The 27,993-nt window shown below is 44.0% G+C and overlaps 1 protein-coding gene across 8 annotated transcripts in view; it reads left to right on the top strand.

Moving 5' to 3' along the window:
- The window catches only part of ARVCF (ARVCF delta catenin family member), a 529,785-nt gene that overhangs the window by 33,725 nt on the left and 468,067 nt on the right, over positions 1–27,993 (top strand). For all 8 annotated transcript variants that reach the window (XM_075012627.1, XM_075012629.1, XM_075012624.1 and 5 more), the window contains 2 exons: positions 4,164–4,235; positions 23,979–24,074. The gene's annotated coding sequence lies outside the window, so the exon portion shown is untranslated. The remainder of the gene's footprint in view (positions 1–4,163; positions 4,236–23,978; positions 24,075–27,993) is intronic.

The following is a 27,993-nucleotide window of genomic DNA, read 5'->3' as shown; positions in this document are numbered from 1 at the left end:
ATCTGTTTTCATTTTCAGTTTTGCTCTTTTTTGAAGCCATTCCAAACCCATTTTAATTATGTCAGTTTTTCTTCATGTTTAATGTCAGTTTTCTTTCTTAAAATGCATGTTGCCCTTCACAGCAGGAATTCTGCAAGCTTTCCTTTCCTTTTCAAAATCAAGATTTTATTAAAAAGAACGAGAAGTCCTGTGGCACCTTATACACTAACAGATTTTTGGAGCAGATTTTTTGCCCATGCAAGTTTATGCTCCAGAAAATCTGCTAGTCTGTAAGGTGCCACAGGACTTCTAATTGTTTTTGTGGATACAGACTAACATGGCAACCCCTCTGATACTTGTCACCATGTAAGATTTTATGAGCAACACAATCAAAACACAGATACAGAATCATATCCCACAATGCACTGTACATATTAAAGGGGGATTTATCCAACATTACGACATCACATATTGTTTGCTCTTTAGATAGGAGTTGTTGTTCATTGTTGGGCTTTTTGACATTCACTATTTTATAAAAAAAAAAAAAAAATAATCAGGAGGTTTTTTTTTTTACTTTGCAGTTACAGCGTTGGGAGCCATAAAGAAGGCCTTAAAGAGCCACATGAAACTCCGGAGCCACAGATTGCATACACCTGAGCTAGGGCCACCAAATTTGGTATACAGCTTCCTCTTACCTTTACTTGAAGCAAGACACACTCCAGAGCCTCAGACCAAGCTACTCCTCCCTCTGGCCCTCAGCCCCAGTGCCAGACCAGGAGGTGGGAGCTCTGCCACCCAGCAGTCCCCACCCCTGGGAGCAGCCACCAGCCAGAGTTGTTCAGGGCATCCCCTCCTGGGGGAGCACCACTGGCAGAGCTGTGCAGCTGCAGCTGGCCTGGAAAGCGGACACTGGCTGGGGCCAGCCATTGCAGTTCCCACCACTGTATCCCCTTCTAACCTTTCCTCCCCTCTGGGTCCCCAGAAGAAGCTGCCAGCAGAGTAGTGCAGCCCTGAACCATCTGGGACGAGCCACCATCCAGACCCCAGCCACTGGGCAGACAGCACAGCCCTGGCTGGCCTGGGGAGCAGCCACCAGCTGGGCAGCATAGGTCCCCACATGGCTGCTCCCCCAGACTAGTTTTGTATAAGATAGAAGAAAGAATGGAGGGATATTTTTTTTTTGTTAGCATTATAGTGATTCATTAACAGTGCAAATGTAGAACACCAAGACTGCACTTTTCTGCTTATCCAAGATCATGTAGAGTTTAAAACTATATAATTTGGACTAGATAACAATTAGCCCTGCTATAAGTTTAGGGTGCTGGTCTATGTGAGCTCTTGAGGTCCCTTCCAGTCCTACGATGCTATAGTTTAAATGCATAATGTTGCCTTAAAATTATTTTTTTCTACCTTCTCTATGTGCGCAATGCCAACATGCATAAAAACCACTGGAGGTATATTTGGGAAAGTAGCCAGTCCTTTTCTATTTTTTCATCCCCCATCAGGTTGATTAGAAGTTGTGTAAAACAGATTGCAAAACTTTGTCAGATTTATTAGTGGTGGTCAGGAGTCCTCTGGTACTAACATCCAAGCATTCTGCTACCCTGCTGCATATATATAATTATACTATCAAAACAAAAAGCAGTCAAGTAGCAATTAAAGACTAGCAAAATAGTTTATTAGGTGAGCTTTCGTGGGACAGACCCACTTCTTCAGACCATAGCAGACCAGAACAGACTCAGTATTTAAGACACAGAGAACCAAAAACAGTAAGCAAGGAGGACAAATCAGAAAAAGATAATCAAGGTGAGCAAATCAGAGAGTGGAGGGGTGGCGGGGGGAAGGTCAAGAATTAGATTAAGTCAAGTATGCAGACGAGCCCCTATAGTGACTCAGAAAGTTCCCATCACGATTTAAACCATGTGTTAATGTTCCGAATTTGAATATAATTTAAATTGTTTAAAAATCTAATTCTTGATCTCCCACCCCCCACCCCTCCACTCTCTGATTTGCTCACCTTGATTATCTTTTTCTGATTTATCTTCCTTGCTTACTGTTTTTGGTTCTCTGTGTCTTAAATATTGAGTCTGTTCTGGTCTGGATATGGTCTGAAGAAGTGGGTCTGTCCCATGAAAGCTCACCTAATAAACTATTTTGCTAGTCTTTAAAGTGCTACTTGACTGCTTTTTGTTTTGATAGTGTATAGATTAGCACGGCTTACTCTCTGTTACTATAATTATACTATGGAATTCAGGGATGAAGACTGATTTTTTTTTATCAATGTCTTATAAGGCCAGAGTAAAATCCATCTCCTTTTTTTTCCAGCATAAGTCACAATCTGCCAAGAAGCTTTTTATTTGTTTAATGGGTTGTTTGTATTATTGTTCCACCTGCTTTGGAATAAGAATTTCAGATACTTTGATAAGTAGATTAGTGAAGTTCTCTTGTAGCTTCTATAAGTGTGTGTAATGCGAGGACATATAAATTTTGTTACTTCTTGAAGCTAATGCCACCACACTGGATAACCTTCTGACATTTACGCTAGTGATAAAAATATCATAGGAGACAAAACATCTTCCTTATCATATGTGAAGTTGTATTTATGTATGTGATTGAAGAAGAGGTACATGATGGCTGTATTCTGGTAGTTTTAATCAGTTATTTAGTTTAATGTAATCTACTACTGGGTGCTGTATTTTGTTTCACCTTGTATATTTTCCAGTCTCACTTCAGAAAGACTGAATTATCCTCTCGTAGTAAATTATCCTTAACGAGGTGGATTCACAAAAACAATTAAACAAGATTTTTTTTCTGAATATAAGTTCCAGGCGAACTGAATAATCATAGAAATGTAGAAATAGAAGAGACTTTAATAGGTCACGTGGGGCAGTCCCATGCACTGCAACAGGGCTAAGTATTCTCTGCACCATCTGCAATGGATGTTCATGCAACCACTGGCTCTTGCTGGAGAAATGCCAGAGTTTTGTAATTTTGTAGGCAGGGGTATTTCTTTGTTTCTATTTTAGTACATTGCATGGAGTTGGATTTTGGTTTTTAAAAAGCCATGATTAGTGTACCTGTGACACTAATAATAAATGAACAGGCCACGATGTGTTAGATCACTGTTTCAAGCACAGGCCTACCATTCTTCAGTATATCTACTGTATATTTGAGAGAGTTTGTCTGTCTGTGACTCTGTCTGTTCAAGAGCTCCTCTTAAACAGTAAGAGCTAGGCCCTTCAAATTTGGTATACAACTTCCTGTTCTCATAATTGAAAGCAAGGTGAGGGTTTGGTTGTTCTAAGAAAATGGGGTGTGCCTAGAATGGGATTGCTTCTCATAAAACCATACAGAAGAGAGACCGAAAGGGACTGTTTCTGCCCCAAGCCTCCCACACTCAGGTGTCCTTTAGGGAGGATGTGGGACGGAAGCTTCCCCCTTCCCCCTATTCATACTGGAACATTGTTGGCGTTTCCCTTCATCCGGGAGCAAGGGGAAAGTGCACAGTTTGTTGCATTCCTCACTCTGGCTGGTGAGAGCAGGGGGCAGATGAATCTGGATAACATGCATCCCTCCCCTAGCTGAGCACTCTGCAGCAGCTGTGGTCATGGAGAGTCACTTCTCACTTGACCCCAAGTTGCTGTGGTGAGAGAAGCCTGGGGTAGTCCTCTCTGTGTGGGGCAGCCTGCATACTGAACCCTTCACCCCCAGCCCTATCCTGGAGCAATAATTTTAATGAAGCGTGTAGATTTTCGTTTTATTTTCAAAAGCAACAAAAATTAATTGAGTTAAGGACCTCAGCAGCACCGTCTAAATCTTAAAGTATATAATAAAAGGAATAGGAGAGACGTATGCTAGACTGTGTCTTGTCATTATATTTTTCGAGCATTGTGATATTTTTGAACTTTGTTGGAAAAGGTTTCAGTGGAAGCCTGCTCAGTTGCCTAGCAGCATCTGAACCAAATGGGAAATGTCTTCTGTGACCTTGGATTGTCATAAACAGTAACTCTGAAGATCACTGAAAGTCTCATCATTGCAGCTTTACTCTCTGGGTACAACACTGCATTTAAAAAAACATTTTAGGGTGAGAAGCTGTGTTGTTGAAACTCAGCTCCATACAATATTTGTTCCTTTATTGGCATAGATTCTGAAACAATGGTCTCTCTGCCCCTTGTGTTTTTCAGGATCATCCTCATGCTTATTAAAGTGGGCTTTGTGAATTGTGGAAGAAGGTTGTCAAGTTGGTCGAAAGAGTGGTAAGAGCTGTCACAGATTTCAGAGATACGAGGATTTTTTTTTTCCCTTCGTTAACACACATTTGCCTAACTGTGGAATCTAGAATGCAAAAGTGCTGCTACCCTCTCTCTCTCTCCTACCCCTTATTGTTCCAGTTTGCATGACACTTGTCATTCTTTGCCTCACAAGAAAAACAGTGAAAGAATAAATTCATTTTCTGGAAATCATTTTAGTGTCCTTTCTGTCAAACAACAGGACCATTGTATTGATATATTTGTAAATTTAAGATGTTCAAGAGCTTGAATTAATTCACTTGGCACAGCAAAAATACTACGGGAAAACAAATTTCAGCTTAATCAAAATGTTGGCTAATTAACAGGCTATTGTAACAGTTAATAATAAAGCCTTTAAAACTTTATAAATGGATCCTTCTGAATGTTCCTGCTGACATCCCACTTCTAGATAAGGGGTGACATGGTTTTCTCCCTCTTAATCAAGAGTGTATCTTAATTGTTCTCAACAAACAGCAGTTTTATGTCCAATTGTAATGATACCGGCTGTGTGTGACTGTGCCCTCACAATACAAATGTACTTACCACTATTTCCAGCTAGGGGGGATCTTTGGTGCCAGTGGTAGAGACTTTTGTTATTGAAGTAAAAGGATCAAGCTTTAATAACCTATGTATAGGTGTCATTTATCTAGTATTTGGGTTTTTTTTTCCTACAGCATATAGATATTACACAGGTGTTGTGATGGCAGTTATCTATTTGCATAGATCAGTTGGATTGATCACTTTCCCAGATAAGTGGACCAACAACTGTTGGCCACATGTGCTACATTCACAAGTGCGTGAACTGTAAGCATGCCCTAATCAGGGTTGACTATATTTATTAGAATAAGGTTCCAGTGAAACCACGTAAGCATGTGACTGTTTTTGTTCTTATTGGAACTCATCAAACATACGTAAATTGATGTCCATAGTGTGATTCAAACTTGGGATGCCTTCACCGTAGTCAAGGATGATACCGTATCTCCATGGGTTCACAGCATCAGTCAATCCAACTGATCTACATATACTCCTTTCCCACCACCAATGCTGTGAACCTGTGGAGATATGGTATCATCCTTGACTATGGTGAAGGCATCCTGGGTTCAAATCACACTATGGATGTTGGTTTAGGCACGTCTGATGAGTTCCAATAAGAATGAAACTGCTCATGTGCTAAATTGGTTTCATCGGAACCTTATTCGAACATCTGTTTGTGTATTGTTTCTTCCCAGGCTGCTTATCTAATGTTCAGTGAAGAGTTCTCACTAGAACAGTACAAACGGCAGAGTTGAAGACCAGGTATTTCACTTTGATCACCTTAATTTTGGGGAATTGTTCCTGGGATATCTCATCCTACCCTGCCATGAGACAGAAGTTTTCTAACACTAGATAAAGCCATTAAAGTAGGTACACATCATGCTTTAGGTGTAATTGAATTCAGGATAACTAAAGGCGGAAGGCAGCTATGGTTACACAAAGAAAAAGTTGGTTACACAAATTGAAAGATTTTTAAATTGTTCAGTTTTCCAATATCTCTGAAGTGGTCTCTTGGCAACATTTTCTTTAGAATAATCATACTGTTGGATAAAGAGGAAATGCTATTAATATGGGGGGACGGAAGCAAGACTAAGAATTATGACTTCTTCACATGATGAGTAATACATGGCGGGCAGGCAAATTCTGAGGAGATCCTGTAATGAAGTTTTGCTCCTGTGTGAGTTTGCTAGTACATATAGCCATTAGAAGGTTACTAAAAATAGAAAATTGGCAGGGACTGGATAGAAATCATCCCTATCAAACCTCTTCATTTGTTCAGAATATGGTAAAACAGTAGACAGTATAGCCCCTGGCATCAAATTAATGCTGTGGGTGTGGGCATGAATAAGCAACTGGTTATTCCTTTAGGCTATGTCTACACTAGAAGCATCTGTCGACAGATGTTAGTGTCAATAGAGAAATCTTGACAGAATTGCTCTTGCACAGGCTGGGTCTATGCTAGAGAGTTTTATCAATAGAAGGGATATACTGTCAGCATAACCCAGGGAGCATCTACACACTACACACAGATTCTCGACAGAAGTCTGCATTTGCCTTAACAGTATTATCCCTCAAAAGTTTGAGGCACGACAACTTGTCGACAGAGAGAACTTCTGGTTGTCGGTCAGTCCTCTTTGCAGAGTTGCCCTTCCACTGCCCGGCACCAGAGGGCAGTGCAGTCTGGCAGCTCTCTGTCGACAGAGCAAGTTGTGTGTAGATGCATTCTGTTGACAGTGGTTCTGTTGAGACTTCCCTGTTGACAGTAACGTCTGTCGACAGATGCTTCTAATGTAGACATGGCCACACACAGCTTGCTCTGTTGACACAGAACTGCCAGACTGCACTGCCCTCTGGTAACGGAAAGTGCAGTGGCAACTCTGCAAATGGCTGCCCGGCAACCGGAAGCCCTCTCTGTCAACAGAAATGTCTACACTGCACGTCTGTAGTGTTATTCCTCAGATTTTTGAGGCAAATGCAGAGTTCTGTCGAGACTCCGTCAACAGAATACTTTGTGTGTGCAAACGCTCCCTGAGTTATGTTGACAGAAGGCCCCTTCTGTTGACAAATCTCTTGTGGAGACACAGCCTGAGTGAGTGTCAGTGATTGTAGAGGGGAAATTGTACAATGTTGTTGCTGCAGCTGCATTGAAAAGGGCTTCACAGAGTTACAGCCTAGTGGTTAGGTCCATGGATTATGATTCTCCCCATCTCTGTTGTGCCCTGCTTGTGGCCGCTCCAGCAAAGTGGCAGTCTCTCTTTTAAAAGATAGTAATTCAGCCCTCCAGGAAGGTCACCACTGAAAACCACCTCTTTTCAGGGCAACAGAGTCCAACAAAGTACAATATTCCCTAAAAAGATGTTTCTGGACCAATCTGGGTCCCCCAAATAACTCAAATCCTTACTTCAGGGCTTATGATAACCCTAACCCTATCCCACTTAACTCCAGAACGTGTTATTTATATGACCCTCATAGTTGTCTGATAGGGGAGCACAGGCCTTCCCTCTATTGTGCTCAGACCCTGGGCTCTGGAAATAGCATTAAGATCAAATATCCAGGAATGTTTGGAGGCTGCCTTCCCGGACCACTTCCTACTATTTCTGGGCCATGGTCGCAGTCTCACAAACATTCCAGGAGAAGATAGTGTGAAGTATTCTGTAATCCTTAAGGACAAGCTAGTCCCTCCTTCAGCACCTAGGATAGCTTCTGCTACTTGCACACTCCTCTACCAGTCTCATTATTCCTGCGTTTCTCTACCTATTGTGGGCTGCATGTGCAGTTCTGTGTTATATGGGATGCATCCACACAATCTATATATTACCTTTATGGCCCTTCGGTTGTCACATGGTTTGCAGCTCAGAGCTGCTTGGGCTGCAGGTTGTCTGCAAGTTTAAAAGTACTGCACTATATCTTACTGAGAAACTGTTTTCACCAGGGCTACCTAGTTCTGTTTTAAACTTATCTTCCAGGTTGAGTCAGTGCAGTTGAGCATGGCTGTTTGGGCCTAGAACAGCTCATTAACCCCTTCTATCTCAGTCTGAAATTTATATAGCTCATCACAGGTAGTAATAGTAGGATCATTACAAAGTTATTTCTATGGAGCTTGTGACTGAAACTGATTTCCTTGTTTCAGGAGTTAGGTGTCCTCTGCACATTTTAGAGACGATGTCACCTTTGGTCAGGAAAAACATGTCTTTTCTGAATGTTGATGCTTTCAGTTGATTGCTTATCAGACTTGGGGATACATTGACTAATTTCTTTACAGTGTGTAACGTGCTTGTTCAGGTAGTTTATTTCTACAATAAGTTTACACTTAGTTTGATTGGTGGATAGTGATCATAACATTTTATTTAATTTGCCACAAGCTATAGATAACTTGATGGAAAATCTTAAAAGCCAGGACTCTTTTGCTCAGATTCTCTTCAAATTCAGTGCTTTAAATTTTATTGCTTTCATTAGGAGCAATACCAGTCCTATATATCTAAAATTTATGCCATTGCTTTCAAGCACAATTGTAATATTGTGCTATAGTTAGACTGACAAAAAACTGTGCTACTTTCTGCATGGCTAGTATGAAGAAAGGAGTTGCTTTCATATGATGTGTTTAGGTTGGGAATTCTATGTGCTTCTTCCATGCCATCCATATTTTCCTCTTGTCCAGATCACATTTTACCATTCGCAGACCAAAGTTAGAGAAAAAAAGTTAAGTGCTCAGACTGTTTTTTATTTCCTCTACTCCAGGGGTGGGGAATGTTTTTTGGGTCAGGGGCCATTGATCCATAGACAAATCAGTTTTTTGGGGGGCAGGGCACATAAGTGAGAAGCAAAACAACAACAAAAACACACCTCACTGACATAGTTCCTGACTGAAAAACAAAAAAACACTCCCCTTGTTCCTCTCACACGCCAGCCCCAGAGCCTAGAGAGTCCGGGGTGGTACATTTTGTCATCCCCTTTAGTCTCTGGGGTGGGGCCAAAAATGAGGGGTTCATTGTGGGAGGGAGGGTGGAGGAGCAGGCTGGGGGTGGGCAGTCTGGACTGGAGTGGGGTGCAGGAGCGGTTTGTGGATGGGGGTCTGGGTGGGAGAGGGATGCAGGAGCAGGCTGGGAGTGGGGGTGTGGACAGGAGGGAGATGCAGGAGTGTTTGGGACATGGGGTCTGGAAGGAAGGAGTCAAGGTAGGGCTGAGGGGTGTGGGAGGGAGGCGGAAGGAGCAGGGTCGGCGGGGGAGGGAGTTTGGGCCAATTAGAGCAGTAGGATTAAGTCTGCAGACAGTGTTGCTGCTGCCACTGCCGCTCCTTCTCCATTTCCCAAGCTGGGGGAAACGGTAGCAAGTCATTTCCTCCGCACCCAGCCACCCGCTGCCCGCAGGCCCTGGACTGTATCCGGCCCCAGCTTGTCTGGTTCCAGCCTGTGAGGCTCCAAGCTCCTAGCCTTGGGTCTACATCCAGGCAAGCAGGAGTCTAAATTTGGATTGCAGGCTGGGGTCCCCGTCCCTGTTCTGCTGCATATAGCGCCAGAGCCTTAAGGTGCTAAGCACCCTCGTTAGACTGATGTCCGTGAGATCTGCACTTGTTGGGATCGGCTGTATAGTTGTAACTTAAGCCCCTTTGTGGCCAGGGTGCAATCTGCTCTGCATGAAGCTCTGACCAAGAGCAAGCGTGCACAGAAATGCAACAAGAAAAGTCCACTCCACCCCAGGAGCACCTGTTCCAAACCACTCAGAGGGATCACCCCCTCCACCCCCCGCCCACAAAAAAGTACAGTGAACATAGGAAGGGGATGAGAGGAGAAAAGCAGCAGAGGGGAGTACGGTGGGAGCGGAAAAACAAGGTTGCATTCTACTCTAGGCCCCGCTGGCCCAGGCAGTACCACAGTCTGGTGGGGTAGACACTGAGCAATGAGTCTGCACAGAGTTCAGGAGCCCTGGGCAAATTCCAGTCCAGCAATGAATCTTGGTTGCTCCTGGTCATCTTCAGTGCCAGTAAACTTCCCGCAACAAACCCTTCTGGTGCTCTCTTCTGCTGCTTTCTGCAGTACTGCGCAGAGTGACAACCTCCCCACTTAATTAACTAACAGCTTCCCTCCTCATTTCCAATGCAGAGTCACAGGCCCCAGTACTCATGGCTGCATACACCACTAAGAAGTAGCAGTAGTGGGTCCTGTTCTAGTTTATCCTTCTTGGGTGTTTCATCCGTGGTACAGTGCTCCTCCTGGCTCCTGTCCTGGGGTGTCTCACATTGCCCTCTCTGTCCCTCCAAAGCGTCAGGCCAGTTTTTGGCTGCTTCACTCCGAGAGGGCCTGCTTGCGGCAGCCTCCCATCTAGAAGTGCAGACGCACACAGTTTCCCCCTCCCACCAACAGCACTTTCTCCCTCTGGAACAATCAGCACCCCCGCCTTAGGAAAAAGATTTAAAGGGGACATGGTCTCTAAACCCTACAAGGGATTATCTAGTGAACACCAATGGCTAAATTCTGCAGCCCTAGACATCCCTAGTCACATCCTCAGAGATTCAAGAGAGAGCTTCAAAGCTACTCTGTACCTCTCTGTGCTAAAATTAAAAGGAGGGATTCAATTTGAACCTCAGATCTTGTGTTTTCTCAAACTGCGTTATTATTTCAGTTCTGCAGTCTTTCAGTCCAATACAAAAACAAAAATTTGATATGTCCTGACCTCATTCTTGTATAGACAGTTATTTTCCAAAAGTGTACACTTTTCAGCAGGCAAGAATATATTGACTATGTAGTAATAACTGCCATTAAATGTTTAAGAAGCAAAGGTGCCATTACAAGCAGCTATTGTATAGACATCTCCTGACAGTGTTCATCCTGGAGTGATCTTTGAAAAAATAATCATTGCTGCTTGCTCAAGAGTTCAAAATATGTAGGTTTGTCAGATGAAATCAAAATTTAAGCTGAACTGGGTAAAGATGAATTTCTTTATTTCTTTTCTGAATCCACTGTTGCTTAGCTGCTTGTAGTCAAAGCTACTCTTTTTGCTTTGATTATTCCAAACTATAATGTGAATTATGGTAAAGTGTTTGATATAAAAACACTTGACCTCAAACCTGTGAGTTTTAAAGGCCAAATTCTTGCCTCTGAAATGTGGGTATCACTCCTACTGATTTCACTGAAAGCATGTTTGGTCTAATCCTATATCCACTGAAGCTAACTGAAGCAAGATTTGGATCACAACTGTGTGGTTTCAGTGATTACTTTGTATGATCTACAAAAGCAATTCTAGACCTTTCCAGTAAATGTATAACAGGCTGGTTCTGGTGCTATATGTTCTAATAGGTTGATAATGCATAATATTTTACCAAAATTTGGAGGAATAAATGCTATTCCAGAATGCTTGACTTAAGTATTTTAATATCTTTTGAACATGAGCTTTTGATGGTATAATTTGTTTGTCACCATGTTTGGCCACATAAGTCAGTTTGTTGGTTCTTTTATTTTATCTTTCATTAACTTATGATGATACATTTTGGCATTCATCACAGGAGCTGGGAGTTAGTCTTCCTGAATTGATAGATTCTTCCAGATCAGGGAGGGGTAAATACTGGCCTATGGGCCAGATCTCTGGTGCACTGTATTTAGCCATGCCTTTTCAGTATTGGGTGATCACAGCTCTTGTTGACTGCAGTCCATTGTTTGCAGCCAATGGGAGTAGCCGAAAATGGTGTTCAGGTCCACGATGATTTCTGCTGCTCCCATTGAATCAATCCAGTTAGCTTCTGTGTTGAGGTAAGTGTCTCCGTGGACATGGGGAAGTCTATGGATGTGATATACCAAGTTTTTGTTTTAGTCTCTCACAGTGTTCTTGCCCACAAGTTAAGGAAGTATGGATTGGATCAATGGACTGTAAAGTGGATAGAAAGCTGGCTAGATGATCAGGCCCAGCGGGTAGGGATCAACAGCTCTATGTCTGGTTGGTAACTGGTTTCAAGTGGAGTACCCCAGGGATCAGTTTTAGGGCTGGTATTGTTCAACTCCTTTATTAATGACCTTGGTGAGGGAATGGGTTGCACTCTCATCAAATTTGTGGCTGACACTAGGCTAGGGGGACAAGTAGATAAGTTGGAGGTTTGGGCTAAAAGAAATCTGATGAGGTTCAACAAGGACAAGTGCAGAGTCCTGCACTCTGGATGGAAGAATCCCAAGCATTGTTACAGTCTGTGGACCAGCTAGCTAAATAGAAGTGCAGCAGAAAAGGACCTGGGGATTACAGGGGATGAGAGGATGCGTATGAGTCAACAGTGTGCCCTTGTAGCCAAGAAGGCTAATGGTATATTGTGGTACATTAGGAGGAGCATTTCCAAGAGATCTAGAGCAGTTATTATTCTCCTCTATTCAGCGCTGGTGAGGCCACGTCTGGAGTATTTCATCCAGTTCTGCACCATCACCACCCCATATAGAAAGGATGTAGATGCATTGGAGAGGGTCCAGTGGAGGGCAATGAAAATTATTAGGGGATTGGAGCACATGACCTATGAGGATAGGCCGAGGGATCTGGGCTTATTTAGTTTGCAGAAAAGAAGAGTAAGGGGTGATTTGATAGCAGCCTTCAGCTTCCTGAAGGCAGGCTCTAAAGAGGATGGAGACAGGCTGTTCTCAGTAGTGACAGATGGCAGAACAAAGAGCAATGACTTCAAGTTGCAGAGGGGGAGGTGTAGGTTGGATATTAGGAAAAACTATTCCACCAGGAGGGTGGTGAAGCACTGGAATGTGTTACCTAGAGAGATGGTGGAATCTTCATCCCTAGAGGTTTTTAAGTCCCATCTTAACAAAGTCCTGGCTGGGATGATTTAGTTAGGGTTGATCCTGCTTCAGGCAGGGGCATGGATTCAATGACCTCCTGAGGTTCCTTTCAGCCCTAGGGATGCTATGATTCTATGCTTGACCATGAACGGTGGTCGGTGGCCAACAACAGCTGCAATTGCCCGATACCTATGGAGGTGCAGATAAATAAAGCAGCAGCAACCCACCAGGGATTAAACCTGGTTGGCCACTGTTTTTTTTTTTATTGTGCACCCAGTTCTAGATTATGCAACTTCTAATTAATTTGTTTCATAAATTGAGCTGATCATTTCAGTTTCCAAAAATTCTCTTGATTTGTAAGTCTATTCTGGAAGACTTGGAGCCAAGCCTTGACATGTCAGGTTGGATTTCAGCATCTTAATTCCACAGGTATAATTTCCAAAGATAGCTCCCTAGTCTATAAATGTTTGTGCTGTTCAGCAAATTGGAGTCAAATATTTTAAAAGGAAAAATAACAAGGAGTCTTGTGGCACCTTAAAGACCTAACAATTTTTTTATGGCATAAGCTTTCATGAATTGCACCTCACTTCATCAGAGGCAAGAAGTGAAAGAAGAAAGAAACAGATGGTAGGGATACAGAGATAGAAGTATCGGAGGGGTAGCCGTGTTAGTCTGGATCTGTAACAGCAACGAAGGGTCCTGTGGCACCTTATAGACTAACAGAAAAGTTTTGAGGATGAGCTTTCATGAGCACAGACTCACCAGCATCTGATGAAGTGAGTCTGTGCTCACGAAAGCTCATGCTCAAAACTTTTCTATTAGTCTATAAGGTGCCACAGGACCCTTCGTTGCAGAGATAGAAGTGTTACATCAGAGCTAATTCAATCAGGGTAGATGTGGATAAGAAGGTGAGACTACCGAAAGTGGAAAATTAATTATGGTAATGAGTGAGCCATTCCCAGTCCCTATTCAGACACATTCTGTTGGCGTCACATTTGGATATGCATTCCAGCTCATCAGTTTCACATTGCAGCCTATTTCTGAAATGTTTTGCTTGAGAATGGCAGCTTTCCGGTCTGTAACCTTGTGTTCAATGTACATGTCAGAGAGACATTGCTGGCACATGATGGAATATATCATATTAGTAGATGTGCAGGTGAACGTGCCATTGATGCTGTGACTGATGTGGTGTCACAAGGACAGATGTGTGGACAGAATTGGGAAAGGGTTTTGTTCCAGGGACGGGTTCCTACATTAGCGTTTCTTTTGTGGGATATTTGATTGGTGGTCAGTATGTTTTTGTGTTTGGAAGACTGTGAGCAAGGACTGGTCTATCTCTCAAGGTCTCTGAAAGAGAGACAGATTGTGTATATGTGTGTGAACGAGAAACACTTGGTGTGTGAGAAACAGGCTTTGTGACACAGATTGAGTGTATGCTGGAGTGCATGGCTACGTCTACACGTGAAGCCAACATCGAAATAGGCTTTTTCGTTGAATAACGTCTACACGTCCTCCAGGGCTGGCAACATCGATGTTCAACTTCGATGTTGCGTGGCACCACATCGAAATAGGCACTGCGAGGGTACGTCTACACGCCAAAGTAGCACACATCGAAATAAGGGTGCCAGGCACAGCTGCAGACAGGGTCACAGGGCGGACTCAACAGCAAGCCGCTCCCTTAAAGGGCCCCTCCCAGACACAGTTGCACTAAACAACACAAGATACACAGAGCCAACAACTGGTTGCAGACCCTGTGCCTGCAGCATGGATCCCCAGCTGCCGCAGCAGCAGCCAGAAGCCCTGGGCTAAGGGCTGCTGCCCACGGTGACCATAGAGCCCCTCAGGGGCTGGAGAGAGAGCATCTCTCAACCCCCCAGCTGATGGCCGCCATGGAGGACCCAGCAATTTCGACGTTGCGGGACGCGGATCGTCTACACGGTCCCTACTTCGACATTGAACGTCGAAGTAGGGCGCTATTCCAATCCCCTCATGAGGTTAGCGACTTCGACGTCTCACCGCCTAACGTCGAAGTTAACTTCGAAATAGCGCCCGACGCGTGTAGCCGCGACGGGCACTATTTCGAAGTTAGTGCTGCTACTTCGAAGTAGCGTGCACGTGTAGACACAGCTCATATGTGACAGTGACTGTGTGCGCGGCACAGATGGGCTTTGTGTGAGTGTATGTCCCGGGTGCTGCTGGGTAAGTTTCAGAGATAAGCCATCCTCTGTTTCTTGAAGGGAAATCTCTCCTGTACTCTTTTCTGCCCCCTTCCCTGCTCTGCACTCCTGAGTCACTTACTATCCATGCTTCAAACTGGAGCAGCTTTGCTGTGTCCCAGTCCCTGATCCATGCTCTGCAGAGCTGGGGCAGAGGGGTCGGGGAACATGTGACTACAGCATTATCCTCTCCCTTCTCCCCCTCATCCTCCCCCCCCCCGCCCCCGCACAGCTAGCAGGAGAATCCTAGGAGCAGCTCAGCTGCAGAGAGAACAGGGTTGGGGGCAGCTGAACACACGCATGCTGTGCTAATTAGCTGGGTGGGCCCGAGAGAAATGCTTGTAGGGCTGAACCTGTCCTCTCCCCCCAAGGTGTGATTTTGACCACCCATGCGCTAGATGATTGCAATGGTCCTTTCTGGCCTTGGACTCTGTGAATAAGAATGTAATGCTCCAAAAACAGCTTCCTCTGGTGCAAGCATAACATGGCAAAGAGGGACGTACAAACCTGGGGGGATTAAAGTGAGAATTTTCATACATCCACAGCTGTGGGTTCATAAACCCATGAGTGCACAGTAGGTAAATTGAGCCATTATTTAAGTCACTGGTTAATGTTGGGATCTTTCTTTCACGTATATTAGTTCTGTGCTTCTGCCAGACTTCTAGGTGGGACTTTCGTTCATGTTCTGATTTGGAAATAGACAGAGGGTTGGGGGTTAGCTGGAACACAATGTCACGGTGAATTTGACTCAGGGAATAAATGTTTTGCTTAAGGAAACCCAATGAATCAGTGGCACAGACAGAGGCAGAAGTCAGTGTGATACTCTGATCTTTAGGTAACATTATATTAAGTGTTCCCTGAATGTAGACATAAAAGGCCATATTTTTAAAGCAGGTGTCTCAAGCTCCAGGGCTAAGGACCATCCCCAGCTCAAGTGATTGCACAGTCTGGCCTTGGACTCTCAGTAGGCTGGCGAGTCCATGTGTGGGGGCGGGGGAGTTTCCATTACTGGCGTCTAAATCTAGGGTTGCCAGATGTCCTTTACAAAAATACAGGACACCGGCAGTGATATGTGTGTGTGTGAAAATGTACAGTAATCCCTCGGTACACGCATCTCTCCCATTAGTGCAATTGGAGTGGGACCCCAGAGGTTCCAGCCCCAGGCAGCTGTTGAGGTGCTGGGGGGGGGTGTGTGGAGAGGAGAGCCCCCTGTCAAAGGGGAACAGAGCTGGCAGCAGCTACCTCTTCCCTGTAGTGTCACCATGGGGGGGGGTGAGGGGAGGCTCCAGCCTCCGCTGCATGCCCCCAGCTCCGGCTTCCACTGCATGCCCCCAGCTCCAGCCTTGCCGCAAGCCCCAGCTCCAGCCTCCACCGCAACCCCCTGGCTCCAGCCACTGCGGCTGTGGCTCCAAGCCCCCCGACCCAACCCCCACAGAACTGACTCAGCTCCACTCCCCATCCCTCTTGCAGCTGTAACCCACCCCAGGCTTAGCCCCCTTTACCCCTTCCATACCCTAACCCACTGCCCAAGCCCCCTGACTTACACGAATTTGAAAGTACATGAGGGCTGCTTGGAACACAACCCTTGTGTACCTTAGGGGATTACTGTATTTTCTTTGGGATGGAATGGGTGAGCAGCCAGCCCCTCCCCCAGTTGGGATGGGAATGGGACGGCAAGGGATTCCCCATATCTGAGACATAACAGCACCGGCCTGGAGCAGTGAGTTATGTGACGGATTCACAAGCTCAGACTCCACATGCGCTACAACTTCACCTCCGGTTCTGCCACACCCACTATTTCACCCCCATTGCCCAAGTGCCTGCCACCCAATCACAGAGCCCGGCGGGATAGAAGCAGGGATGCGGTGGCCAGTGACCAATTAGAGTTCCATCAAGGGGCTGGGAAGAGAGAGGCATCCTGCCCATACCAATTATCTTGTGCAGGAGGTAGGCTTGGGGGCGCTGCACTGCCAATCACCAAAGGAAGCTGGTGGTGAAGACGCCCAAGGCCAGTCCCAGAATGGCTAGGGATGAGACCGAGAGCCCTCCCCCAAGTCAGACGCAGCACTGAAGGCGGGGTGGGGGCAGCGTATGGGGAGGCCAATCGCAGAGCTGTGCGTGTTCAGAAAGGCCCCGCCCCTCCACTGGCTGACAACTTATAATGAAATTAAAATATCAGACATTTATGTGTCTGGTATTCTTTGTTTTTTTTTAACTGGACAGAGAGCCCAAATACCAGACTGTCCAGTTCAACACTGGACACCTGGCAATCCTATCCAAGACCCACCTCTTTCTGCCATCTCCCTCCCCGTGATACCCCATCCCTGAGGACATGGCTTTGAGGATCATTGGTGGGGACATGGGATCACATGGTGGAAGTGGTCATGTCCCCCCACGTTGACACCAAGCTCCATCCAGTGATCCCCAAAGCTACATTATCTGGGATGGGGTGCTGTGTGGGGCATATGGCTGGCCAATGGCATGACGGGGTGGTTTTGGGGGGCTGGTAATTGACAAGCCCCTCCCAGGAGTCTCGGGTCAGATTGTGCAATTGCCCTGGCTGGGTCTGGCCCATTGGGTGGAATTTTGAGACCCTTGATTTAAAGGAACTTCCTTTTAAACTCCTTTTCAGATTGTTGCACATGCAAATGATTATTTGTGACCAATTGTATACCACAAGCATATAGAGTTGGAGTTCCTACAGCTGTAGACTTAAGAAATGTTTTAAACAACTTGACTGCCTTCAGTGTATTTATTTACCTGTCTTGGAAGTTCATACTTATTTCTGGGAAGAGTTTTTACACAAAGTGAAGAATGATCTTGGGGGCACTGTAGTAAGAAACCTGTGGTCAGTTCTTGGCCCAAGATTTCCTGCCTCCCACAGCTAGTATGAGCAGTAGGGGCCATGTAGGATACCTGTGATGGCATAATGCAGTGCCCAAGGCAGGAGAATTCTCTGGATGCTTGTAGGCTGCTTCTGGTTCAGGGAAGAGGAAGGAGTTGGGTGGTATCTGAGAAGGAAATAAATTCTGAAGCAGGGTCTGGAGCTTATACCAGTCCTAAGTGGATAGAAAAGGTAGCTGAATGGATACCCACTAAGCACAGCAAAAAGTTAGGATCTCTGTAGTTTGTATATGTATATTAGAGAAAATGATCCACATGAACAGAGATAGTAAGAAACTGGAAAAAATGATGGTTTCCCTCAGCCCAACTGTAGGGCATGCCACACCCATCCTTGCTATGAGTTCTGACTGTTCTGACCTAGGACCTAGAATTAATGTAAGGGGGTCTAAAAATGGCTGCTTGTTTGGAATCCCAAGAAACATGTCCCAGCCTACTTATGATTTAAGGCAGTTTATTCAAGTTAATTACAAGGAAGCATGTTAACATCTTGAGACTGGACTTTACAGTTACATGAAAGCTGTCAGGACAAAGTTAGCATTATTTTGTACAAACAAAGGAGTTGGTCAAGCAGTAAGTTAAGAACACTGACATTTTAAGTACTAAATATATGTTTAAATTACTCATTAGGGAAAGAAAGTATATATACTAAACCTGGGAATTAAACATTATTTTAAAAAAAGTCCTACAGGGAGTTGGGTCCTGGGAAGTTTATGTCCCAAGAGGCTACAAATGGGCTACAGAAATATTATTTCACCATTGAGTTAGTAATTCAGTGCTGACTTTGGTAATAATGATTAGAAATTAGCATTACTGCATAGCTCTGAAGCACCTTTTATGGGTTTCTAGTGGGAGATTGGTAGACCCAGAAACCATAGCCCCAGGAACTAGTGTTCTAAAGCCTGGTTGACAACTGGAAGAAGTAGGAACCAGTTGAAAGTGCCAAAGGTATGTTTCCACAAGGGTTTTGTCTTATGTTATTTACTGAATGACTAAAGTAATGGAATATAAACTTAGGCTTTCTTTGTTAGTGCTAGATTTATCTGATGATTTTGTAGTTACTTTAACATCCTTCAAACTTAGAATGCTGCCTTCCACGTTTCAGGCTAGATTGTCTCACTCTGCTGAATGCTATAAGGGTTAGTGTGGAAGTGGATTGACCCAGCTGGAGCTCCAGGAAAATAAGGGAAACATGGCCAGAATATTTCCCAAGAGCAAAGTGCAGGATGTGTTCCTTCTTATCTCCCTGTATAGTATAGTGCTATTTGTGGTGGTGTTGTAGCTGTGTTGGTCCCAGGATATTAGAGACACCACAGGTGAAGCAATATCTTTTATTGGACCAACTTCTCTTGGTGAAAGATACACATATTTGAGCTACACAAAGCTCTTCTTCAGCTCTGGGCTTAATGCCAAATAGATTTGAATAATCATTTAGTAATTTTGAAAACCTTGTGAATGCAAAGGGAGATTTCTGCTTCCCCTATACACACTGTACAGTAGTACTCTTCCTTATTTGGGGGCACCTTAATTGGCATACTCATTAGGCTAAGTTGATCTTCATTATGCTCTTCTTTCAGTATTAAATTCGGAAAATTAAACTGTGGTCTCTGGTTAGCGATTGTTTATTGTTACGAATAAAAATTTAAATCTAGCGCTTCCTCTTTTTAAAAGATGGTTATAAACAAAGGAAATTTATAGTAATGTTAATGGTTTGGGAACTAGACAACAGAAATGTGATGAAGTGTACCAGGTTTTTGTGGGCCCCTGCAAGAAAGGAGCACTGGAAGTGAGGCCACCAAGCAGCCTGGAGAGGTTGCCTGGGATGCAGCCAATCACAGAACCTTTGCTGCCCTTATAAAAGGAGATGCAGTGCAGAGCAAAGGTCACTGGCTGCCTCTAGCCAGAGGAGTGAAGGTGATGCTCTTGGGTTGAAGGCCTTGGAGAACCTCAGACAGAATAGTTGCTGGCTTGGAACTCGAGGAGGAATGGTGCTGTACCTGGCTGGAAACTGCAGCAGCAGGACAGAGCATTTGTTGGCTGGGACTAGAAGTGAAGAGCTGGAAGGCCCCACAGGTACGCTGGGGAGAAATTCTGCCAAAGGTGAGACAGGACTGTGAAGCTCTCCAAGCGCGGTGGCTTGGAAGAGAGAACCTTGACAAGAAGGGCTAGAGACTGGTATAAGCTCATCAGGTGAAGGTTCCTGTGAGAAAAAACCAGAGAGGATAGGGCTGAGACTGTTAGACACTCCTGAAGCAAGGGGGCCTAGGACAGAGCCTGCTTAAGAGGGAACAGGATGAGGACGCAAGAAGCTGATGAGTAAGAATCTGAAGCAGCCCAGGGAATGCAGCAGCGGACACTAGTGAAGGAAGCAGCAGGTGGCTGCTAGTCTTAGGGTCCCTGGATTGGGATCTGGAGGGGTGGACAGCAGCTGGATTGTAATGACTGCTAAGCTACAGATTTAATTCTTTAATGACAATTTGTGTCTTGAGGAGCTGCAAAAATTCTGTAAAGAATCAATGTATTGAAGTGTGCATTCTCTTTTCACCTCGGGGATTTTGTGGGAAAGGTTTCAATGTGGGCTAGAATAGTTCCAAACCCAGTTAGTGCATCCTTGTTTTAAAGCAGTATATTTTTCACCAATCTAATTTGGTAAACATTTCTTCTAGAGGCCAAATAGTTATCAATGTACTTGTACCATATCTGTCTTCTGAAATATAGAAGTTGCCCAAAGAAGTGGCTAAACTGTTGATGTCTCTTTTTTGATGTCCAGGAGCAGTCCTCTTATATGTAGGTTGTCCATAGTGAGGTATGTGTAAGAAAAAATTATTTCTTTGTGTAAATTACTAGAGCCCTACAAATCTGCAGATAGTTGCTTTATATCTGTGGGTGTCCACATCTGTGGATGAGAATGCGGATATCCGTGGCTCATTTTTGCAGATGTGGAAAGAAATTTTATCTCTAGAAAACTTGCAGATTTGCAAATGCCCACTTTATATCTGTGGGCTCCTTTGTGTAGATATAGATCCAGATGTGGATACAATTTTTTTATCTGCTTAGGACTCTATGTCTATAAATCCCTGCTCCAGAAACAGAGTGAATGAACAGAAGCTTGAAAACACTTTTGTCATATCTGCTGTCATCATAGAAGATGAAGGAAAAAGTAATGAATTAACACTTATGCTCTTTTTACCAACTACATCTATCATGGAAGTGCTTACCAGGACTTTTTTAATGTTAATTGAACAGTCTTACATTAGGAATGCATAATATAGTTTCTCTTATCATTATCCATTGAAATGACAGTGCCTCATTTTGCAGTTTGAGACTTCAGTCTTAAAATTGCATGAAATATATTTGTGGCGAAGCCACTGACTATGGTTTATGAATCTAAAGCAGAATAAAACAGGATTAATTGTAAGCTTGGAACACACAGAGCAGTGGAAAGAATGGGGGAAAATCCTCAGTGAAGTCTAGAGGATAGCTTTTCTGGGTTTTGATATGATAGAAAATGTCAGTGGTCCAGGTGCTCTATTTATAGGACTCTTATTTATTTATGAGAAAATTGTGGTGTCTTGAAAAGAGCTTCTTGCAGCTGTCAAAGCTGAAAATTTTTGTCATGCAGTCTGTCATGTAATAGGTAAATTAATTGGACCAGTTTCATGTTAATGATGATTCAGTGGTACGCGCCATTTGGCAAAAACTGAGGCCCTTAATTGGGTGTGACAACTGCTGACTTCAGCAAATAACCACAGGAGGAAAACACTGACTTGGGTGGGAGTTGTACCTTATTAAGGCCTTCAAAATTTGTTTCTGTTTAGAAATTCAAGCTTATTCTACAAGGTTTTGGAAAACTGCAGTGTACATTGGTAGCGCTAAATTATTGATTTTTCACAAATACATTATGCATCAGTTTGACTAGCGCTGGGAATCTAGACCTGGAAGTACACAACGCTTTCATAGGTAGTCTTTCTCTGACAATCTCTATGTGCCTGTTGGAGTGTGGGACAAATTCTTCTTTGTTGCAGATCAGGAGTAGATCCACTGATATATTGGGGTTTTTTCCAGAATTAAACCAGTATGAATAAGACCATGCTGTTGTCTTGGAAGTTTTCTGGTCACATAAAACTGCTTCATCGGTTTGTCTTTGTTTTATGAAGGTTGATTTCTCTCTTGTCTGATTACTGAGTCTGTAGACTTGTGAAATTGCTGCATAACACCTGCAGCATTCTGGCACTTGCTTCACCAGAACTATGAGTGTAGCTCTTTTATATGTGGCTAGCTATTCTAAGCCTGTTTGATGTATTTTCTCTTCTATTCAATTATATGTCACTGAGACTCTTTTCTGGCAATGTAAAAGGCGGTGCCATTCACTGAAGTGCATCTCAGGAAGTCTGTGTGTGTGTGTGTGTGTGTGTCTGTGTGTTTTATAAATAAAGTAAGTACATGGATTTGAGCAACACTGTCTTTAAGAAAAGCAGGCGTGTACAAAATCCACATTGGAACAAGCTAGGAAGGGGTTAATGACTTGTCAATGAGAATGTGGCTGAAATTGTCTTCTCCTACACCACCTCGCCCCAGTATCATACTTTGGGGGAATGAAAAGAAGAGAGAATGTCTAGGGTGTAGGCTGAGCAGTAGAGGTGGGTAGGAAATGATTTTCCTGCCTTGTAAAAATTTTCAAGTTCAATTATTTTTCACCCTCCTCATTCTGCATGGGGCAAGACAAAGATTTCTTGACCCATCCATCCCATGCGTATGCCATTACTGCTGGGCTTTTACTTATTCTAGGCTGGGTCTCTTTCAGTTTCTGAGCAGCCCTTGTCTGTGATCATCTAAGATGAGAACCTAGGAGCAGACAAGCTTGGGAAGAAGATTTGAACAGCATTTTCTTACCTCATTTTCTGTGTCTGTCTAATATATGGTTCCAAAGTTAGTACTTAGAGGAATGTGAGTATTGCTCTTCTATTAAGGTCGGGTAGCCCAGGATTCCTCTCCACATCCTGCAAATTCAGGTCATTTGGGGTAGGAAGCAGGATATTATCCTGTCTCCTCCTAAACTCTAGATGTGCTTTATGCTATCTTTGCTGTGAATTAAGCAAAACAACTCCTCGCCCAACTTTGCATCAAACTGCCCTAATCTGGCTTTGAGACCATAAGCTATTTGGGACAGGATTTTTCATTTCACTCCTGGAAAGGGTCATGAATACATTTGACACTAAATATTAAAAAATACTGTGATTGTTACTCAAAGTGGTAGGATTTCCTGGTTATGGAAATTTCTGTTAGTGGTAAGGAGCCACATTCACAATATGGCTGTGGTGCAGTTCCTCATTACCATGCAGCGAAGGATTGAAAATAACCCCCAACATCTATTAATCTTCCCCTTGTAAATATTATAGTGACTGAAAATGATTTTGTCCTCTTCTGGCTTATTCCCGCTCCCCTCAGTTGTGAAGATTAAAGTATTATCCCTCTGCTAGTTGCTCTGTGTGGCTACGTCTACACGTGAAGCCAACATCGAAATAGTCTATTTCGATGAATAACATCTACACGTCCTCCAGGGCTGGCAACGTCGATGTTCAACTTCGACATTGCGCAGCACCACATCGAAATAGGTGCTGCGAGGGAACGTCTACACGCCAAAGTAGCACACATCAAAATAAGGGTGCCAGGCACAGCTGCAGACAGGGTCACAGGACGGACTCAACAGCAAGCCACTCCCTTAAAGGGCCCCTCCCAGACACAGTTGCACTAAACAACACAAGATACACAGAGCCGACAACTGGTTGCAGACCCTGTGCCTGCAGCATGGATCCCCAGCTGCCGCAGCAGCAGCCAGAAGCCCTGGGCTAAGGGCTGCTGCCCACGGTGACCATAGAGCCCTGCAGGGGCTGGAGAGAGAGTGTCTCTCAACCCCTCAGCTGATGGCTGCCATGGAGGACCCGGCAATTTCGACGTTGCGGGACGCGGATCGTCTACACGGTCCCTACTTCGACGTTGAACGTCGAAGTAGGGCGCTATTCCAATCCCCTCATGAGGTTAGCGACTTCGACGTCTCGCCGCCTAACGTCGAAGTTAACTTTGAAATAGCGCCCAACACGTGTAGCCGCGACGGGCGCTATTTCAAAGTTAGTGCCGCTACTTCGAAGTAGCGTGCGCGTGTAGACACAGCTTGTATGTTATATAATTTCCAATGTTAGTTTTTAGGAAGACCTTTGCTTTTCAAAACTGACTTCTGTTCTATAGCAGCTGCTTTTTTGGGACCTGAAGCTGAAAATAAATGCTTAAATCTCTCCTTTCAGTGACATCCATGAGAAGTGACTTTTATTATGTGGAGAAGATTCTGCTTGGACTAGTATGTGCTGAAAATCTCCGTTAATAATCCATAGTTGCCTCAGGTAAGTTAGACTTCATCTCTGTCTCTCTCATAAAAAAGCAAAGTGTTACTTAGTGTAAGAGAGGGAATGGTCCCACCATTGAGGGAAGCTCTCCAGATTTCTACCCTACGCTGCCCTGGTGAAATGGGCCCGCGAAAGCATCTGAGTCTCTGACCCCATGTCCTTTTCCCAGAGGCCTCCCTGACCCTGAGGGTGCCCCTTCCACTCTCCTGTGTGGCAGAGTCTGTGTAACCCCAACAAGGCTGGGCCCAGGATTTCTGGGGGCTCAAACCACAACCTTGTTGTGGTCACCTAGGGCTGGGCTTAGGGTGTCCCCATTCCAGGGTCCTCTCTTCACATTGAATGCTTCCCTGGCCCACTAATGATTACATACAGTTCAAAGCCAATACAATTCCTTAAAGAAAATTAATTAAGAAAAGAGGGAAAAAAAGGAAAAATAGAAAAGTTAAAGTGAGAGCACATTATTCTGCTTTGTGACACAGGAACCTCACAGACACTGTCTTGGGGATATCAGGGCAGGTCGCAGTCTGTTCCTCGTAGGACCCAGGGCCTCCTTCTCAGGCCCTGGCTGTGCTGCAGGGATGCTTCAGGTCAGACACTTGCTCTCGATGGCAGGACCTTTTTTCCCAGCATCAGTGCCTCCCTTGGCTGGTGGAGGCTCCCTGTCTTGGGCCTCTGCCCAGTGTCTCCCCTCTTTTTCCCCTGCAGTTCCCCACACCCAGCTCCAGCATGCTTCAGCTCTACTCTCAGCTGCACTGCTTCCAATTTCTGGGCTGCTTCTCTGGCTCTGTGAGCACAGCTCCATTCCCAGCATGGCTGTGCTCTCTGAGCTGTGGCTTAGGGTCTCTGGTTGTAGCTCTCCCTCCAGCATGGCTCTGCTGCTGGTCTCCGTCTCAGAATCTCTCTGGCTGGCATGTGTCTGCTCCCAGCCCAGCTCAGGCACATGTTGTCTCCTTAGCTTGGTCCTACTCAGTCTCACCCAGGTAGATCCAATTCACACGGAGGACAGGACTCTGGCCTCCTGAGTCCCTCGTTAGCCTGCCCAACCTATCAGTCAGGCTGACCTGGAGCAATGGCCTCTGCTCATGGTTCCTGGGCATTGTCACTCTCTGGGTCCTTTGATTTCTCATGTATCCTTCCTTTTCTTTTGGTACTGGGGCTAGTCAGCCAAAAAAAAACCCACTGAGTTTCAGGAAGGGGTTAATGGTCCCCTTACATTAGCTGAGGTGTTGGGTGAGTCCTGAAGGGAGGAGCATCGCATAACATCATAATAGTGAGTGTTAGTATAATGTATTTGATATGCTGATATTGGAAGCTATTTGTACATATAGCACAACAAGCTAAGCAGAATAAAAATAAAAGTTTACTGTCTCCTGTTAATTTCTCAACTCTATATTTTATGATATATATAGGTCTAATGTAACTTTGCTTGCTTTAAGTGTGGCTTTAGTTGAACTATTGTATTGCAAAATATTTCCACTTCTGAAGTTATAATAGTAGCATTCATCCCATTTGAATGTAATTGCTACACTTTGCATTTTATTCAGGAAATGGGATTTAAGCAAAGAATTCATCTTCACTATTGCTTTCCTGCCTGGTGGAATGTGCCACCCCCACCTTTAAATGACACCAAACAAAGAGTCGGCAGTGTTAGTCATGATGAAATCAATCCTTTGATGCCCCTCTGCAAGCTTAGGAAAGGATTCATCTTTACAGTATTTGTAAATTACTAAATAGAAATATGACACGTATATTTTGAAAGAGCACCATTCACTAAAAGCTGCTTAGATTTCTGGGTAAGGTGACAAGCTCAATTTGTAGTTTTTCACATTATGGTATATTTAATCCTACTTTATGGGTGGGACCTTTGCAAAATTATTGTGCAATTTCCAAATCTGTCAAGTGAGGAGAATACTTACAACTGTATCACAATCTTTATTTAATTGACATTTGTCAAATGTATTGCGATTCTCCAGAGGATGGTAAGTGTGAAGAGCTAACAAACATCTATTCCACATAACAAAATAGCAGTAAGTGTCTTGGTAGAATATCCATGCAGTACTGTCTTGTCTTTCATAAAGTCGTACTTAAAACGCCTGGGAAGAAGTCTCTTTAAAAACTTAAAATAAGCAGCACACGTGTAATTGCAGTGTCAGAAGTTAGTTTATAGATAAGCTGACACTGAAAACATTACCCATCGTGCGCCAACCTAAGTCCCATTTTCAAAATTAACTTTGCACTTAGGTTCTTAATTCACTTCTGGTACTTTTGCAAGTGTTATCCTGCATGTCCCTGTTGCCATGAACACAGTGTATTTATATCCCCTTTTCAGGGCAATGTATCACACTCAGCATATAGTTGCCTTTGCCCAGTTGTGTAGATTTGATTCTTGAAGGTGGTTGTAGAAAGCCCAAGGCCTACACAGCTGAAGAGAAACACATTTCAGGGTTCTGAGTCAAACAAATGAATATTTTTCTGGGACTTCAGCTTTACATTATACCTTTATTGCTTCAAGCAAAATAAAATAGCCTAGTAAAGTACCTGGCCACATTCATGTCATTAAGGCAAAATGTTTTCAAGCTCAAGCTGTAAAATAAGCATCTCCTATCCTTCGATAGCTCCTTGTCTGACACCTAGGGAGGCTCTTCTTTCTCTCCTGTAATGAAACCAGTTCTGCCAGTTATCTGATGTGGACTAAGGAGCATAGATCTTTCTCCAGTTCCTTTTAGCTTAGGGAGCCATTCCCAGACAGGAGGTGATAAACCTAATTGGAAAGCATGGCTGTGATTTAACCTTGAATTCTTCATGCTCCTGTCTCATTCCCTTGGGAAATGACCAAGGCTGGATATTTATCACAATGGACTATTTTGCTTGAGAGGAAAGACAATTTTAAAGGAAACAGCACAGCCAGATACAGTTCTCAAAAAGAAAGACTCAGGACTCCCATTCAGGTACGTGGGTGAGGATTATAGCTTAAGGACAGCTCTGTTCTCCACCCACAGTCTCTTAACACCTTTCTTTTTTTTTCTTTTTTTCATTAAAGAATAAATTGAAATATATTGAGATGTAGCTTGAACACAGTATCCTCCACTCTACTACCTACCCTCTTGATAGAACCCACTGTCAGGGTGACTGGATAGCAAATATGAAAAATTGAGAGGTAATAGGTGCCTGTATAAGAAAAAGCCCCAAATATCAGGACTGTCCCTATAAAATCTGTACATTTGGTCCTTTTACCTGCAGTGATGAGAATCATCTTTTGATGCAGATGTACTCTCTACTCTGCAGTAGCGTACTGGCTGCGCTCGGTGAAGAGACCAATGTGCAAATCAAAAGCAATGCAGCAGACAGTGGACTCTGAGGCATCTATGGAGCATTATTAACTCTTCACACACTACTTAGCTGCTGGAGGAAGCCTGGGGAGTGGAGCACGCTACTGGGTGTACAGGTTATCCTGTCTTTTTTATTCTTTACTGCCTGCATCAGTGTCGTCACTGGATGTCTTGAAATATTTGGGTCCCTGGGGGTTGTCTTCATCTGCAGTCTTGCTCCTGAGCAATTTCAATGCTACTAGCATCTAGTTTAGCATTGTTTCTTCAAGGATTATGTCCCTGACTGATTGCAGGGGTAAAAGAAAAAGAGAGATTGCAAATGGGTTTCTGTGCTATCAAAACTCTAAATAGCCTTGGCACTTGAATGCATGTCATACTACACCTCTGGGAATAAGGGGAAAAGCCTTTGAACCATAAAGAGCTTCAAATTCTGACATGCTGAATCAAGCTGTGATATTAGCCAATGTCTGGTGTCTGCTCAGTGCTAAATAAAAAAACCGTCATGTAGCACTTTAAAGACTAACCAAATAATTTATTTGGTGATGAGCTTTCGTGGGATAGACCCACTTCTTCAGATCATAGCCTTG

This window comes from Carettochelys insculpta, chromosome 18 (genome assembly GCF_033958435.1).
Source record: "Carettochelys insculpta isolate YL-2023 chromosome 18, ASM3395843v1, whole genome shotgun sequence".
Classification (NCBI taxonomy): Eukaryota; Metazoa; Chordata; order Testudines; family Carettochelyidae; genus Carettochelys; species Carettochelys insculpta.
Note: the sequence above shows the minus strand (reverse complement) of the source record. Positions and strands in the feature narration are given on the sequence as shown.